Raw genomic sequence first — 13,516 nt, 5'->3', positions numbered from 1 at the left:
CTATGGGACATATCTTACTAATTTTAAAATAAGTGGTAGCAATACAAAATAATGGTCTCTGGACATGCAAATCCTGTCTTAGCCTCAGTTGACTTCCCACTCTCACTGTGGAAGAAGCCAGTTTTGCCTCAATTGGCACATTCATTTCAATATTCCTGATCTGTGTGTCTGCGTTTTAGACTTATCCTTTGAACTGGTATTTATAAAATCTGCCTAATGAGAGAAAGTTAGCACAAGTTCATTTTTACATCTCTATGAGAGTCATGACTTTATCTTTTTTTTTTGGAAAACTATCTTCTAACACCACACATATCCTGCTCTTTATATGCTGTGTCATGCTTATGCGTCTTTACATGCTAGTCCTGGAAATTCTTTTTTTGCTTTTCTGCTTGGTGAACTACATATTCTCCATCAAGATTTAGTATGAGGGTCACCCCTCAAGGAAGCTTCCCTGCTACCCTTCTCCTTACGTGTGTGTGTGTGTGTGTGTGTGTGTGTGTGTGTGTGTGTGTGTGTTGGAGGCAAGGAGCATCAGGTATTCCTGCCTGCCTGCTAACACATTGCTTTCAGCTCTTTCTATCTCTTTCAGGGCAGATACCTTCTGTTAATCTTTGCATTTTGTATGTTTTAAGATAAACTTGGTGATTTTTAACACAATGTGTGTGGACGTTAAAGGCTGGTAGGTATGATGCACAGACTACTATGGCAGTTTGGATGAGCAGTTTAAGAGGAGTATCCTTAGGAGCTTCTATAAAATAGAACTCGGGTAAAGGAGGTGTAAATGATCTAGAAACTTCCCTTGTTTCTTTCTTCTTGTGAAAAACCCCCAGTAAAAGGGAAACCAGTTTAAGAATAACAGAATAGGAAAAGCTATTTTAGGGAATTCAGGCTACATGCTTGTTCACTTTGTGCCTCAGTTTTCTCACCTGTAGAATGAAATAATAGTGTCTCCTGAAAGAAACCAAATATGTTACCCAAAATATGACTCTTTGACATAAAAATTATTTGGAGCTAAAGACAATTAGGAAGTAGCAAATACAGAAAAAGCTTTCTCTACCTCCCTCCCCTTGCCCTCTGCCTAAAGGCAGGATGTAAATTCTGCTTTACTGGAGATGACTCTAGACTTTACCATCATAGAGCTGGTACTAGAGGAATTTTCAAATAAACCTTACTCCATTAGTTTCTTCCCATATATTGATCTTCCTGCAGTTTGCCACCCTAGGAAGACTAAAACCATTTTCCTTTGTCCTGCCACTTCTAAACAAAGTTATTGTTCTTTGTTGAAGATGATAGCATCTTATAGGCCAGAGTTCTAAGCCATCACTTTGAGTTACCCTTTGTTGAGGTTTCTCCTGCATGATGTACACTGTATTCATTAAACTGTTTTTCTCTTACTAATATTTTTGTTAAAGAGCCCCAGTGGAGGACTAAAGATGTGTAGAGTTTTGTGTGCAAATATTTGTAAAGCACTTAGAACAAATGCCTAGCAGGTTGTAAACATTAGGTTGATTTGTTAAACAAAAACCTCAATATGTCAAAAGATAGATTCTATATAATTCTGACATTTATTGCCTACAAAATATTTTTTTGCTACTAAGATCTCAATAAAATAAAAGATAAAAATTCAAGAATCCAGCTTCTTTGGTCTGAATAAAAACAGATGATCTTAAATACAGCTATAGACCCAAGAATTTAAAAACTTTTATGACCCATAACTGTTAAGCAATGCATAAAAAAAGAATGGGAAGAGTTTAGTAGCATAGGAAATTGCAAATTCAAGCAATTGAGTGTTCTGAATAAGAAATTTCTAATCTTTACTACAGATTTTAAATTCCCCATACCAAACTGCTTTCACAGAAAACCATAGGAGATTAGGTGTGTTTATACAAGTTTTCATGGATCTCTTGTTCTCTTCTGTGAAATGATTATCATAATCCTTTCATTGTGCTTGGTAATTTCTGGAAAGGACAGGCACAGTTGTTTACCAAAAAAGGATTCAATATTCCTAGTGGCAGATCTCACACACTTGGGAGTTCAGAAGGTAGACGAGAATATTTACCCATACCTATTGGCTTATATCTCAGTCCACACAGAATCAGCCCTCTGTGAGAGTCTGGGGTCCTTTCTCTTCTAGTCCCCTACCCTTTTCTATTAACCCCTTCCCCTTGCCCCTGGATCCTGACTGACACTACTGTTCAGCCCTCAAAGTCAACTTCAGAGTCACTGCTTCTCCAGTGTCCTTTGTGTGTGGTAGGTCCTAGCTCTATCCTTGAAGGATGACAGCAGAACCACATTCTCTACATTCCACAACTACAGCTGTAGGTTATTAATGCACAGAACTGGCTACATAATTTGTTGGCCTTGTGGAACTACACAGCCCATGTGCCCATGAAGCCAGCCCTACAGATCCATGGTCTACTTCTACAAACATCCAGAAGACTACAAGACCTCTCTATTACTAATATTTATCAGCTTTGACAGTATTACTTTTACTCTGTAACATACCAGTCACTGGCCAGTTTGTACTCAGAGTAATTCCACACCCTTCCTCTGCCCTGTTCTGAATCATAGGGGTGTTTTCCACACTCCTGGGTCAGTTGGCTTTGGGTGAGATTTGGCCAATGGAGGACACTGGTAGGAAAATGGAGAAGGGATATTTTCTCTACCTTAGGCTACCTATCAGACACCAGCTGCATCTTCTTTGAGACTCCATCTCTTGCTGGTCAGGCTTACTGTGGTGCAGCTTCCACCAGGTACCTTGATGTCCCTTTGCTTCAAGGGGTGGTAGTGGCTTTCTGTTATGAATCTCTGGGAACATGAAACCCTATTTGTTTTCTCTGTGAATTTAGCCTATCTTCTGCATTATATTCCTCTCTTTAAAATACTTAATTTCTTTTTTTTCTGGTAAGAGACACCCCTCCCCACCACACACTCCCCAGTAACTAAGGATGAGGATGAAAGGAGCAAAGGGGATGAAAGGAAAAACTTCTGTCCTGACACAGTGTCAGGAGACATTCTTTCACCATCTAAAAATGAATAACAAAAGAATAAATGTGGTGATCCCCCAAGACCTAATCACCTTTCTTTCTCCTAAGTATTTTCAATACTTTCTCCAGGGTTAGCTTCTTATTCAAGTTTAGATTGTAAATCTTCTGTCCAGGAACATTATATAATCTGATGTTCAGCAAATAACAACATATTGGAACCTTTAAATGTGTTTCCTTTAATTGATGATCCTATTTTACCTCTAGAAAAAAAATCAAAGTCCAAATATTTTACTTCAGATATTAAAGTCCAGATTTGGGAACCTCAATTAACTCTCCCCACTAGAGGGCTTCAGATCCAGAGCAGCCAAGGATGAGCCACGACTCTTTCCTCTGGCTCCAGGAACTCATGCTCTTTGATCATAAAAGTCTTTGATTGTGCCATTGAGGCAGAACTCAATTACTCAATGTAACAAGTCCAAAATAGAACACAATGGAAATCTGTGAGGGGAATAGGACCTTAGAAACGGTCTAGTCTAAGCTCTTCAGTGCTTTAAGTAATTTAAAAGTGCTGTGAATCAATCACTTCCTAAGTGTTTCTTCTGATTGCTGCTTAGTTGCCTGTACTTCCAAGTAAGTTTTCTTCAGGGGACAAGCACTTCTGGTCTGAGTGAGAGACTGAAGCAAGCACAAATTTATTCTGTGTGTATGGCTGTACATGGCTGCACACCAGTTGCAGGAATGACTATGGTGCAGGTGTCCACACTCTAGCATCTCTGCAAGGGATCCTATATTTATGCCTGTAAAAATTTCCATTTGAATTAGGGCCATCACTGCAGTCTATTATCTTGTTTGTGGAGGAGGGAATCCCTATTTCAGTATCCAATATGAGATAACCTCAGACAGAAGGGAGCTATGCCAGTGGCTACTATGTCAAAGTCAAACTTACCAGGGTAAGAATGGGTAGAATGGATGGTTGCTTAAATGGTTTTATTTGAAGTGTGACAGGGGAAATTTCCTTCTATTTAGTCACTTTCTAGCTCAAGAGGACATTATGTATGTTTACATACACATTGATGACTTCCAAATTTTTATCTCTAGCACCATGTCCTGCTTTGTAGTCCCTTGCCCATGCTTCTGATTCAAATGGCCGCAATAAACAGTTCTTTCAGGCTTTGACTCACTTAGAAGAAAGCATTCAGCAAGAATTTTCCTTTTCTGCACCAGGGATTTCCCTCAATGCCCCAGGGCAGACAGCTGGCCTTTTTAAGGGCATGGGCAATTAGAAGGTGCAGTGGTGTTAGCAGGCCTGGAGAAACTACGGGTGGGGAGCTGGTAAATAAGTGCTCCTGCCCCTTACCCTTCAGACAGTCCTGGAGGCATTTTGCATATTCTTTTTGGTACTTTTGAAGATTTGAGTTTTCACTGTACATGGCAGCAACCTTGATAACACAACTTTCTATTGGCCTTTCTTCCTTCCTGGTCACACTCTCCCTTTTCTTATTGCCGGCCCTTGTACCTCCTAAATAAACTACTTACACATAGGCCTTGGACTCTGCTCAAGCTAAGACCATATCTAGTTGACATTAAAAAAAATTTTTTTTTAACATTCGCTCGTTTTTGAGAGAGACAAAAAGAGAGAGAGAGAGAGAATGAGTGGGGAAGGGGCAGAGAGAGAGAGGGAGACACACAATCAGAAGTAGGCTCCAGGCCCTGAGCTGTCAGCACAGAGAATTGAACTCATGGACCGTGAGATCATGACCTGAGCTGAAGTCAGAGGTTTAACTGACTAAGCCACCCAGGTGCCCCTCTAGTTGACATTTTTAAATTTACATATCCCCAAGATAACGCTTGATCTTTCCATAGTTTCTTCTCCCATAGTTTTCTCAGCTTCGTTAGCGATAACTCCGTAATTCCAGGTCAAAAAACTTAGACTCATTCTGGAATGCTCTTTCTCACTGGTCTGCTCTTCCACTCCCATCTAATCCATCAGCAAACTGCTCTACCTGAAAATTAAATCCAAAATCTCACCATTTCTTATCATGTCCACCACTTCTGCCCCCTAGTCAGGCCACCACCATCCTTTCTTGCCTGGACTATTGTAAAAGCCTTGTAACTGATTTCCCTATTTCTAACTTTGCCCACCTAATAGTCAAGTTACTTCACTAAAATCAAGTTGTCTCTGCCCAGAAACCCTCCAAAGGCTACCCATTCGATTTAAAATAAAATCCAAGGTCTTGGCAAAGTATAATCATGTCCCTAGTATCCTTTTGTGCTAGTATTCTATCTATCACTTTCCTCCTTATGGTGCTCCAGGCCACTGGCCTTCTCACTTGCCACTTGAACAAGCTAAGTATGATCTCTCCTTATGTCTTTTGCATTTGCTGTCCCCCTGCCTGGAATCTTCCTTCCCACCAGAATCTATATGCTCCATTCCCTAATTTCCTTCAGGCTTCTGCTCAAATGTTGCTACAAAGAGAGACCTTCCCCTGACCACTGTCAGATAAAAAACAAATCTGGACTTCACAAGGGGAGTTGAATAGCTGCTCCCCCTTCAGGTAGGACAGTGCTCTGCAGTTTGCCACAGTCTCCACTATTCCCTACTGTCCTCAGCCAATTTTGTTTGTTTATGCTTGCTGTCTGGCCCCTGTCAACGTTGCAGTTTTACTCTAAAGTTATACATTTCAGTTTACAGGATATTTGCAACCCCACCATCTGGCTGCTCAAAAATCATCACACCGTATCCCTTTCTTATTATTAATACCCTACTCTGTTCTCCACATCACCCTCTGCAAACCTCCTCCATCTTCTCAAGCCTTCAGTTCTACACTCTCGGCTCCACAGGTGAAACAGTCTCCTTTTCTGGGGTGTTCTTAGTCATTCTGAGATTCCAGTTCCCTCTGTATCAGTAAATCTCTGTATTTATCTGTTCCCTCTCTTGAAGGAAATAAACAAAGACAAAACCAAATGAGAAAAGCAAAGTCTACTTGGGTGTCAGTTACCATTGCAGACACTCAAAGGCAAGCAGAGCAGGGGGAAAGCTTGTTAGTTAAAACAAGTGAAAAGTTTCAAGCATGCCCTGGTTAGAGGCTATTGGCCTGGGGAAATTACACGTGGGCTATCAATATGATAGGTTAGGGATGCATATTTGGCTTTCTCTGATTTGTCCTAAGCTGGAAACAGGGACAAAAATTAGGGAAGCTGTCAGTTATTAATCAAGTATTAGCCACTTCGGTCTGATTGTTACAGAAGTAATTAACTTCCTGGATTGTTACTAGAGATAGCAATCTGACTTCTTACAAGTCTGACTGATAGCAGACTGGCTTCCTGAGCCATTTATTGTACATAAGGTGATTAATTTCTTGGGCAGGTTGCTGTAGATTGGGGAGTCAGACTTTTATTTCTATAGATCATCTGGCCATTGTCTGTTTGTATATTTATTCTCTCATTTTTTTTTCTACTGCTGCACAGAAAGAGCCTTCCTCTATTTGTCAAGGCTAACTCTTTCACTGATGATCTCAACATTTTGTGGCCGTGCTAACGAAGCTCTCCCATACCTTTCTTCTTTTTACCTGCCAGATGCGTCTGGGTCCAATTATTCACACCCTTTCTCCTTAGTTCTTTGAAAATTGGTTTCCTTCTCAGATACTCAAATGAAGTTTTAATTTCAAATGAGATTATAGGTTTAAAACAAACTGACAACACAAGCATCACAAAATCCATAAAAGTTACATAACATCATTATCATGTGTATAATTTCTGTACTGTTATATGTTGTATATGTCTATATTATTATAACTTTTCTCTTAACTTTTTTGGCTACACTCTTTGATTACATCTTCACTTGATAATAGTTTTGTAATATTTTCTATGGAGAGAATAAACAATCTGATCTTTCTTCCAGGATAGTCAACTGAAATTTGTTCATAAGTGGTAGTTTGGAAATATAAACATGTGTCTTTATACTGCCATACTTTCTGTTACAAAGCAACACTTTGCTACAGGTTTGTGCCCAGAACACACAGGAATCCTGATAAATTTTACTTCATGTGATTAGCATTTGAGAGGATGAATATACACATTCACAATGATATATAAAAATGGTGATATATAAAAATAGAACTCTGACCCACAATCTCCAGCAACCAGCCCAGGAAACCAAAACATTATCTACAGTAAGTAGCTCAGGAAGCTAGCTTACTATCTGTAACTCAGACTTGTAGGAATTCAGAGCATTATCTCTAACAACTGATCCAGGAAGCCAAACAACAACCTCTGTACCAATTGATCCCAAATGACCAGAATTTGAATAAAATCTGACAGCTTTCTTAATTTTTGCTTCCAACATAGGATCAATCAGAGAAAGCCAAATTTGACCCTTAACCAATCATATAGGACACGGTACTCCTAGTTAGCCCCCCGTCAGCTTTTTTATGCCAACAGCCTCCAGTCAGGACACACGTGAAGCTTTCCTTTTTTTCCACTAGAAAACCTTTCCAGTCCTCTGCTTGCCTTTGGGCCTCTGCCAAAGGCAGAGTGATGGTGGTTGACTTCATTGTTATAGCAAGCTCTGAATAAATATACTTTGCTTATTCTCATTTGGTTGGTCTTAATTTATTTCTACACATCAAAAAAGAGAAATGAATGTCTAAAGAATTTATAATTACATATGCTGCATTACCTTGTGTATTAAACAAGATAGATCTTCCATTTTAACTGATCACTGATGAGAACTCAGTCCTCTGTTTGTAATAAACTTTGGACCCTGTTTATTCTAAATCTTGTTTTTCCTCCACCGCTCATTTACTTCTGTGGTGGGAGTTGCAGACCACTTTCATATCCTGATACAAAGTCTGGTCCATAGGCCCCCACACTGGGTTCAGTGCACAGCAGAAGAAATCATTCCTAGTTCAGCAGAGAAGCAGTAACTTAACTATACATTGGAGTGCAGGGATCTTCATCATTATATCCCACAAATCCCAAACTAACTATATCCCCAACTCAAATTCTCCTTAGCCACAATTAAGGAGGGTACAGCGAAAATGTCCTGTGGTACAGGCAGATTTCTGTTAGGCAGGAAAGTGATGGGAATGTTCAGACTGTTATGGAGGGTCTTCTTGATGGACCATTTATTTTAGAGGGCGTAGCAGATTGAGAATGGGGTCAGAGTTGGGACATGCAGAGTCTGAGGGATAACTAGGGAGTCTTCATCTTTCTTCAGTGATTTTCATATCAGGATACAGTCCAGGTAAGGGATCATTACAGTTGCTTCTATATCATCCTGTACTAATAATGTTAATAGATGAATCTACAAGGCACTCTTCTAAATAACATTGTTGCTAGCCTATTTTACAGATGAGGAAACTCAAGCACATAGCACTTAAGTGACATTCTCAAGTCCTATAGGCTTGACACCTCCAAAGTCTACATGTTTATTTGCCCTTGGCACTGATGTTCTGTTGGAATCTCCTGGTTTTGTCTCCATTCTTTCTTTGTACTAGTTTCTATTGCTGCTGTCACAAATTACCACAAATTTAGTGGCTTAAGACAACACAAATTTGTCTTGCAGTTCTGGAGGTCAAAAGCCAGAAATGGGTCTTACTGGCTAAAATCAGGGTGTCAGGCAAACCTGAGTTCCTATCTGAAGGCTCTAGGAGAGAATCTGTTTTATTGCCTTGTCCAGAGGCTGCCTGCATTCCTTGCTTGTGGCCTCTCCCACCTTCAAGGTCAGAAATGCCTGGTCAAGTCTTTTCACATCAATCATTCTGGCACTCCACCTTCCACATTTAGGGACCCTTGCAATTACATTAGTGTGGATCTTGGTGAAAGGATGTGTTTGGTGAGAGCTGGTGCTTTGCTGAATCCTGTCCCTTTCCCTCCATTAGAAGGAGACATTTTTTGACATAAGCCCAGCAAGGGTGGCTTCCAAGAAACCCGTTGGAAATTTGACCAGGATTCCATCCAGTTGGGAGACCCAGATCTGGAACCTGACCCATTTGTGGAGTTATTTCTAGAGAATGTATTGTAAGCCCCAGGAAAGTAAATGGGGTGATTGCTGAAACATCAGCAATGTTCTGGTCTCAAGGCTGTCAAACGCGATAGCACTATGAGATCCAGAGCCCCATGATCTCCCAGGAGCCAGTCAGGGAGCAGACCCACTGTAATTACCTAGTAGTTCTTGAAACTGCCCATCTTCCCTGCATGCTTTCACATAAACACCAGATGTGTGTTTGGTCTATGTCTGGAGGCTCTTTGTGTTTTCCTCCCATGCTTTAACATTCTTTGATGTTCACACCTGGTGAACATGAAATAAAGACTATGTGCAGTTTTCTGTGGCTACTATTTCCCTGGCAGAGACAGCCCTGCATGTCCACTCAGTCTCAGTGTCTGAGAACTTTTTCTTCAGTGCATGGCTCCACCTATTCTTCACAAAGCTAAAATGAACCATGGATGGGGTCTGACTCCCTTCTACTAAAGGAAATCCGGAGTGGGGAAGAACTGGCTTTCCATCTTGGTAGTGAAGCCAGCAGGCTGGCCAGGTTGAGAGAATCTGCACTCCTAGAACTAGTCAAGGCAAGAGACCTGACAGCATCCACCATACACCAGATGTGGACCATGCAGGAGAAGCTGACACAAGGTCCTGGCCAGTGGGACCGGCTGGTAGTATGAGGTGACCTTAAGAGGAGAATGCTAGGTGATCAGGGGCTAAAGACAGAATTTCAAGGACCATCTGGAATATAGATGCACCTTCTCAGATTGAGGGGTAAGAGGAGTCTCTGAGGAAGTCATGAGAGATGGTTTTGACCGCAACCCATCCCATCTCAAGCCTAGCTTCTCTCTGAAACTACTAGTAAGGGGGAGACAAAGGAGGCCGGGAAAAGCATTGAGCTTAGAAAGAGGGGCAAGGAGAAGGATGATCCCTTTTCCCTACTGGAAACTTCCATCTGGAAGCAGGAATGAACTTACAGGGGAGATAACCTAATGCCATTCCAACTGACAATCAAAGTTAGAGTTTGACCATCACATGACACTAGACATTTAATTTCTCTATTTGAGACTATCTATGGCTAAAAGCAACATAGGACTATCTGTGAGAATTTTCAGTCTGCCCAAGTCTTCATCCAGGCTCTGGAGAATACTATTCCTCACTGCAGAAAGTTTAGAGGATCAGAGAAAGACAAACATGAAGTTTCATTTTGGTTCCACACCTCTGTAATGCTTGCTCAATGTACAAATTATGCATTTGTTATAAAATAACCACAATTTGAGTCCCACATATCTGCCTCCAGCTGCGATAGCTGCAGCCTGACTCTGAGTGAGCCCAGTGGCCTTAGCTGTGAGTGGAGCAGCAGCAGCCCCCCTCAGGAGACCACCAGATCTGTGGCCTTGCCATGGTGACCTATGGATGCAGCCAACGTGTATTCCTCCATCATCAGCTGACCTTGGCAAAGCTGCTAGAAATATTTTCAGCAGAGGATTTGGTTTTGGGTTGATGAAACTGGATGTGAAAACAAAGTCATGCAGTGGTGTGGAGTTCTCAACATCTAATACAGATACTGGGAAAGTTGCTGGAACTGTGGAGACCAAATATAAATGCTGTGAAATTTTTCACAGAAAAATGGAACACTGGCAACAGTGTGGGAATAGAAATCACAATTGAAGACTAACATTTGATATTTGAATGTTTGAAACTAACATTTGATATTACATTTTCATCAAACATGGGTAAGAATAGTGGTAAAATCAAGTCTTCTTATAAGAGGGAGTGTGTAAACCTTGGTTGTGATGTTGAGTTTGATCTTGCTGGATGTGCGAGTCATGGTTCAGCTGTCTTTGGTTATGAGAGCTGGCTTGCTGGGTACCAGATGACCTTTGACAGTGTCAGATCAAAGCTGATAAAAATTAACTTTGCAGTGGGCTGCAGGACTGGGGATTTCCATCTACACATTAATGTCAATGATAGGACAGAATTTGGAATATCAATTAATCAGAAAGTATGTGAAGATCTTGACACTTCAGTAAACCTTGCTTGGACGTGAGGTACTGACTGCACTCACTTCGACATTGCAGCCAAATATCAGTTGGATCTCACTGTTTCTATCTCTGCAAAAGTCAACAACTCTAGTTTAATTGCAATGGACTACACCCAGACTCAGGCCTGTCTGCTCTGGTAGATGAGAAGAGCATTCATGCTGGAGGCCACAAACCTGGCCTTGCCCCGGAATTGGAGGCTTTATACAGCTGAAAGAAACCACTGGGAATGGATATCAGAAGATTTGGCCTTAATACATTTCCAAATTGACCAGCAATTTTGAAGGTGATCAAAACAACGGATGATCTAAACAAGAGCTGTATTTTAAATATTTAGACAGTTGTTAGTTGGTTTCTAATTGAATTGGTTATCATCTAGTTACCAATGCTGTAGTCATGCAGTCACCTACACATTATTTAAATGTACAGCAAAACCTTGGATCGCAAGTAACTTGTCCTATGAGTGTTCTGCAAGATGAGCAAACATTTCTAATAAATTTTAACTTGATAAATGAGCGATATCTTGCAATGCGAGTGGTACGTGATGCTAAATGTCACATGATCACAATTAGTCGATGGTCCCCCCCGCTCTCTCTGGGATTGTGGGTGATTGGCTCCCGTGCCTGTATGCTTGGTCTCAGGCCATGGTGTTCGGCAGAAATCAGTGAATTTTCAGAACATCGGAAGGTGTCCACAACTGGCACTAGTGTATTTTTTGTCACTTCAAGGCACCTACGGACAGTCCTTTTCTTTTCCGTACAAGAATAAGCTTAGGAATGCTTTGATTCATTCTAGATCATTGGATAGGTTCCTTGTTAAAGTTGCACAAAAAGATTCCATTGAGCCAATAGACAGCAGTGGTCCTGTTAGTGACAGTGCAAGCCATCCTATACAATAACGCTCCTCTCTCTTGTATCCCTCACACCAGTCACGAAGGTTTTCAAAGGTAATTGCAGGTTAATTTATTTTTCTTTATATTTTGTATTTTCTTACTTATTTTGTATTATATTGTAGTATTGTGATCATTTTCATATGACTAATTTCGAGTTTTGAACAAATCATCTGAGTTTCCATTGTTTCTTTTTTTTTTAATATAATTTATTGTCAAGTTGGCTAACATACAGGGTATGCAGTGTTCTCTTGGCTTCAGGAATAGATTCCCATGGTTCATTACTTACATACAACACCCAGCGCTCAACCCAACAAGTGTTCTCTTCGATGACCACCACCCATTTTCCCATCCCCCCGTCCCCTTTCAAAGCTCAGTTTGTTCTGTTTTTAAGAGTCTCTTATGGTTTGCCTCCCTCTCTGTTTGAAACTATTTATTTTTCCCTTCCTTTCCACCATGGTCTTCTGTTAAGTTTCTCAAATTCCACATATGAGTGAGAACATATGATATCTGTCTTTCTCTGAATGAATTATTTCCTTAGCATAATACCCTCCCGTTCCATCCATGTCGTTGCAAATGTCAAGATTTCATTCTTTCTCATTACCAAGTAGTATTCCATTACACACACACACACACACACACACACACACACACACACACCACTGTTTCTTTATCCATTCATCAATTGATGGACATTTGGGCTTTTTCCATAATTTGGCTATCGTTGATAGCACTGCTATAAATATTGGGGTATATGTGGCCCTATAAATCAAGACTCCTGTGTCCTTTGAATAAATTCCTAGACATGCTATTGCTGAGTAGGGTAGTTCTATTTTTAATTTTTTGAGGAACCTCCATACTGTTTTCCAGAGTGGCTGCACCAGTTTCCATTCCCACCAAGAGCCCAGGAGGATTCCATTTCTCCACTTCCTCGCTAACATCTGTTGTTTCCTGAGTTGTTCATTTTAGCCACTCTGACCAGTGTGAGGTGGTATCGCAGTGTGGCTTTGATTTGTATTTCCCTGATGATGAGCGATGTTGAACATCTTTTCATGTGTCTGTTGGCCATCTGGGTGTCTTCTTTGGAAAAGTATCTATTCATGTCTTCTGCCCATTTCTTTACTGGATTATTTGTTTTTTGGGTGTTGAGTTTGGTAAGTTCTTTATAGACTTTGGATACTAACCCTTGATCAGATATGTCGTTAGTCTTCTCCCATTCCATTGGCTGCCTTTTAGTTTTATTTATTGTTTCCTTTGCTGTGCAGAAGCTTTTTATCTTGATGAAATCCCAATAGTTCATTTTTGCTTTTATTTCCCTTGCCTTCAGAGTCGTGTCAAGTAAGAAGTTGCTGTGGCTGAAGTCAAACAGATTGCTGCCTGTTTTCTCCTCTAGGATTTGGATGGTTTCCTGTCTCACATTTAGGTCTTTCATCCATTTTGAGTTTATTTTTGTGTATGGTGTAAAAAAGTGGTCCAGTTTCATTCTTCTGCATGTTGCTGTCCAGTTCTCCCAACATCCTATGCTAAAGAGACTGTCTTTTTTCCATTGGATATTCTTTCCTGCTTTGTCAAAGATTAGTTGGCCATACATTTCTGGGTCTATTTCTGGGTT

At 40.6% G+C, this 13,516-nt stretch overlaps 1 pseudogene; it reads left to right on the top strand.

Moving 5' to 3' along the window:
• Window positions 1–10,389: 10,389 nt before the first annotated feature.
• Window positions 10,390–11,229, top strand: LOC122229374 (annotated as a pseudogene).
• Window positions 11,230–13,516: the final 2,287 nt, after the last annotated feature.

This window comes from Panthera leo, chromosome C2 (genome assembly GCF_018350215.1).
Source record: "Panthera leo isolate Ple1 chromosome C2, P.leo_Ple1_pat1.1, whole genome shotgun sequence".
NCBI lineage: Eukaryota > Metazoa > Chordata > Mammalia > Carnivora > Felidae > Panthera > Panthera leo.
The sequence above is the reverse complement of the archived record's forward strand: the minus strand, read 5'-3'. Positions and strand labels throughout refer to the sequence as shown.